Source organism: Oncorhynchus mykiss, chromosome 12, assembly GCF_013265735.2.
Source record: "Oncorhynchus mykiss isolate Arlee chromosome 12, USDA_OmykA_1.1, whole genome shotgun sequence".
In the NCBI taxonomy this organism is placed as follows: domain Eukaryota; kingdom Metazoa; phylum Chordata; class Actinopteri; order Salmoniformes; family Salmonidae; genus Oncorhynchus; species Oncorhynchus mykiss.
The window spans coordinates 66,562,422-66,569,644 of record NC_048576.1 but is presented as its reverse complement, the minus strand read 5'-3'; positions in this window follow the sequence as shown (position 1 = coordinate 66,569,644).

Here is a 7,223-nt window from a genome sequence, read left to right as displayed (position 1 = left end):
ACTGCAAAGATATTGTCTGTGAGTGCCACAGAACTGTTGCAGAATGTTACAGAAAAACCCAGATAAAAATACAATCAAGAAGTGCCGCATTTTTTGAAACCGCCTCATGGCAATGACTCCTTATATGGCTGTGGAGGAGCTTGGAGTCAGCTTACCTTTTCCACGTTTTCCCCAAGGTGTCTGCAGCATTGTGACGTATTTGTAGGCATATCATTGGAAGATTGACCCTATGAGACTACATTTACCAGGTGGTCGCTTGGTGTCATCCGTCGTAATTATTGCGTAATCTCCAGCTGCAGTATTTTTCCGTTTTCTTCGGATGAGAAGCCAGCTGCCACCACCACTGATAGATTATCGAATAGATTTGTGAAAAACACCTTGAGGATTGATTCTAAACAACATTTGCCATGTTTCTGTCGATATTATGGAGCTCATTTGGGAAAATATTTTGGCGTTGTAACTGACTGCGTTTTCGTTTTTTTTTTCTTAGCCAAACGTGATGAACAAAACGGAGCTATTTCTCTTACACAAATAATCTTTTTGGAAAAAATGAACATTTGCTATCTAACTGAGAGTCTCGTCATTGAAAACATCCGAAGTTCTTCAAAGGTAAATGATTTTATTTGAATGCTTTTCTTGTTTTTGTGAAAATGTTGCCTGCTGAATGCTAGGCTTAATGCTATGCTAGGCTATCAATACTCTTACACAAATGCTTGTGTAGCTTTGGTTAAAGCATATTTTGAAAATCTGAGATGACAGTGTTGTTAACAAAAGGCTAAGCTTGTGTTTCAATATATTTATTTCATTTCATTTGCGATTTTCATGAATAGGAAACGTTGCGTTATGGTAATGAGCTTGAGGCTATGATTACGCTCCCGGATACGGGATTGCTCGACGCTAGAGGTTAATGCAGCTGGCTGCCACACCAGATACTGACTGTTACTTTTGATTTTGACCCCCCCTTTGTTCAGGGACACATGTTCAATTTCTGTCAGTCACATGTCTGTGGAATATGTTCAGTTTATGCCTCAGTTGTTGAATCTTGTTATGTTCATACAAATATTTGCACATGTTAAGTTTGCTGAAAATAAATGCAGTGAGAGGACGTTTCTTTTTTTGCTGAGTGTATTACCTGCAAAAATTACCTGTATTACCTGTAACCCGCCTCACCCAATCTGATACGGACCTTAGAAGCTAGCCATCAGGGCCTCCCTGGTGGTGCAGTTGTCTAAGGCCACCAGAGACTCTGGGTTCGAGCCCAGGCTCTGTCGCAGCCGTCCGCGACTGGGAGACCCATGGGGCAGTGCACAGTTGGCCCAGCATCGTTAGGGAGGGTTTGGCCGGCAGGGATATCCTTGTCTCACTGCGCACTAGCGACTCCTGTAGTGGGCTGGGCGAAGTGCACACTGACCAGGTCGCCAGGTGTACAGTGTTTCCTCTGACACATTGGTGCGCCCGGGTTGGATGGGCATTGTGTCAAGAAGCAGTGCAGCTTGATTGGGTTGTGTTTTGGAGGACGCATGGCTCTTGACCTTTGTCTGTACGGGAGGTGTAGCGATGAGACAAGACTGTAACTGCTACCAATTGGGGGGTAAAATAATAAAAATAAAAAAAGCTAGCCATCAGAGGCTAATTAGCTACTAGCTATTTAGTCATTGTCAGCCACTGCTAGCGGCCGTTACCTTCTGCACAGACACCAGACGTTTTTTAGCCTGGATAATACTTTCCAGCCTGCCAGTATCGGACTGTTTTCTCCACTACAACGCTGGATTCCTGCCGTAAGCCCTGGACCATTACTCCTGCCACTGAGTGACCCAGCCCCGAAGCTAGCTCTGAGCTAGGCCCACCTCCCGACCTACTCAGTGATCACTCGGCTACACAGCTGATGCCTCCAGGACTCGACCCTAACACGTCTAGAATCCACTACTCCACCGGATCCTTGCTGTAAGCTCTGGACCTTTGCATCGGATCATCGCTGCTAGCTAGCTGCTACCGAGTGGCTATAAAACGCCCCTGCCCCGAAGCTAGCACCAGTTAGCCGCGAGCCAGGCGCATTTCCCAGCTAGCAAACGAAATCACTACAACTACAATACCTCTTTCGCCATCTGGCTTGGACCCTTTGTCGATACGGCGCCTCGTTGTACCACCACGACTGGTCTGCCGACGTAACTCCATCCGCTGTGCCCTCAACCGGCCTTTGCCAGACGACGGAGCAGACGCTTCTACTAAACCTGGCCTGCTAACTTTAAATGCAGTGTCTCCTGTGTGCTAGCTTGGTAATGACTACCCCCCAACTTCCTTGTTCCATCTAGTGCTGTTGACTGGACCCTATGATCACTTGGCTACATAGCTGATGGCTGCTGGACTGTTCATTAATCACGGTACTCCATTTTGTTTATTTTTTTTTTATCTGTTGGCCCCAGCCTCGAACTCAGGCCCTGTGTGTAGTTAACCGACCCTCTCTGCCCATTCATCGCCATTTTACGGGATACCTGTTGTTGTTGTCTTAGCTGATTAGCTGTTGTTGTCTTACCAATTGTTGTCTTAGCTAGCTCTCCCAATCAACACGTGTGATTGCTTTACGCCTCACTTTATGTCTCTCTCAAATGTCAATATGCCTTGTATACAGTTGTTTACGATAATTATCATTGTTTTAGTTTACTGCGGAGCCCCTAGTCCCACTCATCATGCCTCAGATGCCTCCTTTGTCCCACCTCCCACACATGCGGTGACCTCACTCAGCATAACTAGCGCGTCCAGAGATGCAACCTCTCTTATCACTCAGTGCCTGGGTTTACCTCCACTGTACCCGCACCCCACCATACCCCTTTCTGTATATTATGCCCTGAATCTATTCTACCATGCCCAGAAATCTGCTCCTTTTATTCTCTGTCCCCAACGCACTAGACAACCAGTTTTGATAGACTTTAGCCATACCCTCATCCTACTCCTCCTCTGTTCCTCGGGTGATGTGAAGGTTAACCCAGGCCGTGCGTGTCCCCAGGCACTCTCATTTGTTGACTTCTGTAACTGAAAAAGCCTTGGTGTCATGCATGTTAACATCAGAATCCTCCTCCCTAAGTTTGTTTTACTCACCGCTTTAGCACACTCCCCCAACCCTGATGTCCTTGCCATGTCTGAATCCTGGCTGAGGAAGGCCACCCAAATACAACATTTCCCGTCAAGATAGAACTGCCAAAGGGGGAGGTGTTGCAATCTACTCCAAAGATAGCCTGCAAAGCTTCTAATTTAAAAAATGCATCTCTCCAGAAATAAGTCTCTCACTGTTGCCGCCTGATAAAAAATTTTAGAACTAAGAACAGATATAGCCCTTGGTTCACTCCAGACCTGACTGTCCTCGACCAGCACAAAAACATACTGTGGCGGACTGGGGAGTTTGGTAGGTTATGAAATGTGTAAATGATTAATCAACATGCTTAACTGCCCGAGAAGCACCAGTACATCCAGTTCTAGGGAACTCTGTAGATTGCTTTATATACAGTGCCTTGCGAAAGTATTCGGCCCCCTTGAACTTTGCGACCTTTTGCCACATTTCAGGCTTCAAACATAAAGATATAAAACTGTATTTTTTTGTGAAGAATCAACAACAAGTGGGACACAATCATGAAGTGGAACGACATTTATTGGATATTTCAAACTGAAAAATTGGGCGTGCAAAATTATTCAGCACCCCTTAAGTTAATACTTAGTAGCGCCACCTTTTGCTGCGATTACAGCTGTAAGTCGCTTGGGGTATGTCTCTATCAGTTTTGCACATCGAGAGACTGACATTTTTTCCCATTCCTCCTTGCAAAACAGCTAGAGCTCAGTGAGGTTGGATGGAGAGCATTTGTGAACAGCAGTTTTCAGTTCTTTCCACAGATTCTCGATTGGATTCAGGTCTGGACTTTGACTTGGCCATTCTAACACCTGGATATGTTTATTTTTGAACCATTCCATTGTAGATTTTGCTTTATGTTTTGGATCATTGTCTTGTTGGAAGACAAATCTCCGTCCCAGTCTCAGGTCTTTTGCAGACTCCATCAGGTTTTCTTCCAGAATGGTCCTGTATTTGGCTCCATCCATCTTCCCATCAATTTTAACCATCTTCCCTGTCCCTGCTGAAGAAAAGCAGGCCCAAACCATGATGCTGCCACGACCATGTTTGACAGTGGGGATGGTGTGTTCAGGGTGATGAGCTGTGTTGCTTTTACGCCAAACATAACGTTTTGCATTGTTGCCAAAAAGTTCAATTTTGGTTTCATCTGACCAGAGCACCTTCTTCCACATGTTTGGTGTGTCTCCCAGGTGGCTTGTGGCAAACTTTAAACGACACTTTTTATGGATATCTTTAAGAAATGGCTTTCTTCTTGCCACTCTTCCATAAAGGCCAGATTTGTGCAATATGCGACTGATTGTTGTCCTATGGACAGAGTCTCCCACCTCAGCTGTAGATCTCTGCAGTTCATCCAGAGTGATCATGGGCCTCTTGGCTGCATCTCTGATCAGTCTTCTCCTTGTATGAGCTGAAAGTTTAGAGGGACGGCCAGGTCTTGGTAGATTTGCAGTGGTCTGATACTCCTTCCATTTCAATATTATCGCTTGCACAGTGCTCCTTGGGATGTTTAAAGCTTGGGAAATCTTTTTGTATCCAAATCCGGCTTTAAACTTCTTCACAACAGTATCTCGGACCTGCCTGGTGTGTTCCTTGTTCTTCATGATGCTCTCTGCGCTTTTAACGGACCTCTGAGACTTTCACAGTGCAGGTGCATTTATACGGAGACTTGATTACACACAGGTGGATTGTATTTATCATCATTAGTCATTTAGGTCAACATTGGATCATTCAGAGATCCTCACTGAACTTCTGGAGAGAGTTTGCTGCACTGAAAGTAAAGGGGCTGAATAATTTTGCACGCCCAATTTTTCAGTTTTTGATTTGTTAAAAAAGTTTGAAATATCCAATAAAGGTCATTCCACTTCATGATTGTGTCCCACTTGTTGTTGATTCTTCACAAAAAAATACAGTTTTATATCTTTATGTTTGAAGCGTGAAATGTGGCAAAAGGTCGCAAAGTTCAAGGGGGGCGAATACTTTCGCAAGGCACTGTATGTGGTGCTAAGAAAGCTAATTTACCTAACTGAGGAGACCGAAGGGATTTCCCAGAACGGGCATGGTAACTTGTATGTCTAAATGTTATTAATGATGTGTATTTACTGCGGGAGTTTTTGTAAAAAATATAAAAAAATAAAAAGAGAGCAAAGAATTGACCTACATGACTTCAAAAGATGGCCAGCCTACTTTCTGGGAAAAGAATGCAGTGTCACCCGTAATTAAACGAAGTGTGCTATGGTAAACTGCATCTAACTGCTTTAGTGAAGTGGCAGCGGCATTCATATTGTTGATGTCGCCATAGTCTAGGACTGGTAGGAACGTTGATCAAATGATCTGCTTTCTACTATAAGGGAGAGGCAGGACCTCTTTCTTGAGAAGGAGACCATTTTTATTCTCAGCTTCTTAAATCAATATATTTTTCAAAAGCTTGCTTATCGTCTATCCAGATGCCAATATATTTGTATGCAGGGACTCGATCAATTGGGGCACCATCATTAGACTCATTAAAAAAAAAAAAAAAAACACATTCTGAGGTTTACCCGCATTAAATACACATTTAAGGTCAATAAAGTTTTTCTGCAAAACAATGAAAGTGAGAAGTAGCATACGGTCCACAATATTCTTTACTAATGATTGTAACGTCTGCTTCCAACTCACACTCTCAAACACATAGATCCGCTGAACGCAGCTCACTCTCCAGATGCCAATCACCTGAATTCTGATCACCTGTTCACACACCTGTATGTCATTATCACACTCTATTTAGTTCAGTTCTTTGCACCCCATCATTGTGAGGTATTGTTTGTTTTGTGACACACTTCTAGTTGGCGCTCTGTTTTTCCCCTATAATTTACTCCTCCCATGTAGGATAGTTTTTGCCTGCCTCACTAACGACGCCTATTCCCTGCCTGTACCTTAGCCTATTGGATTTCCTGTTATCAACCTATTGCCTGATCTCCTGGATGACGTTAATAGCCTTTTCCCTGCCTGTCCTGTTGCCGTTTTGGACCCCCTGTGTATATGACCTTCTGCCTGCTCTTGGACCCAACTACCTACCTCTTCCTGTGACCCTTTACAATAAACACCTGCTGGGCTCTGCACTTGAAACCAGCTCTCTGTCTCCCATCAAGTTCATTACAATGATTAATGTCTTCATTCACATCATGTGACACAGCAGGGTTCACCTCATGTTTCAGCTTGATAATGCACGGGCCCTTGTTGCAAGGATCTGTGCACAATTCCTGGAAGCTGAAAATGTCCTCGTTCTTCCATGGCCTGCATACTCACCAGACATGACACCCATTGAGCATGTTTGGGATGCTCTGAATTGACGTGAATGACATGTTCCAGTTCCCGCCAATATCCAGCAGCTTCGCGCAGCCATTGTTGAGGAGTGGGACAACATTCCACAGGCCACAATCAACAGCCTGATCAATTCTATGTGAAGGATATGTGTCGTGCTGCATGAGGCAAATGGTGGTCCCACCAGATACTGACTGGTTTTCTGATCCAGGCCCCTACTTTTCTTTAACCCTTGTGTGGTGTTCGGGTCTGTGGGACCCATTTTCAATGTTTATTAAAATAAAAATTATACAATACATATTTTTTTATCCTGAGACTCATTGGCCTTGGCTAATTTCTGTGAAGAACATGTAAAATAACACATTTTGATTGAGTGCACACTGTGCATCCCCCTACACATTTATATTACATATGTGGTGTTCGGGTCCACTGGACCCCAGGGTAACAAAAGTGTGTGTGTAGGTGAAAACAAGTACAAATTAAACTAAAAGGTTTGGTGTGTGCGTTCACTCTGTCTTCCTCCTCCCTGTGCCTGCCGTTTCAACATAGCAACAAGAACCTGTCTCCCTGCCTCCCGCTTTTCTCGCACTCTTTACCCTTTGTAGTGTGTGAAACTACACAATGTCTCACGGGAACCTGCACAATGTTATTACAATACATTATTTCAATACATTGTAAAATAATTCTGTACTTTCCCACACTCTACCCCAGCCAGGTGCAAATTGGGGGAGGGACACAACAAATAAATAGCTTTGCATGTGTGGCTCCTTAGCACAATCAATCAGTATGGCAAACATAATCTCTG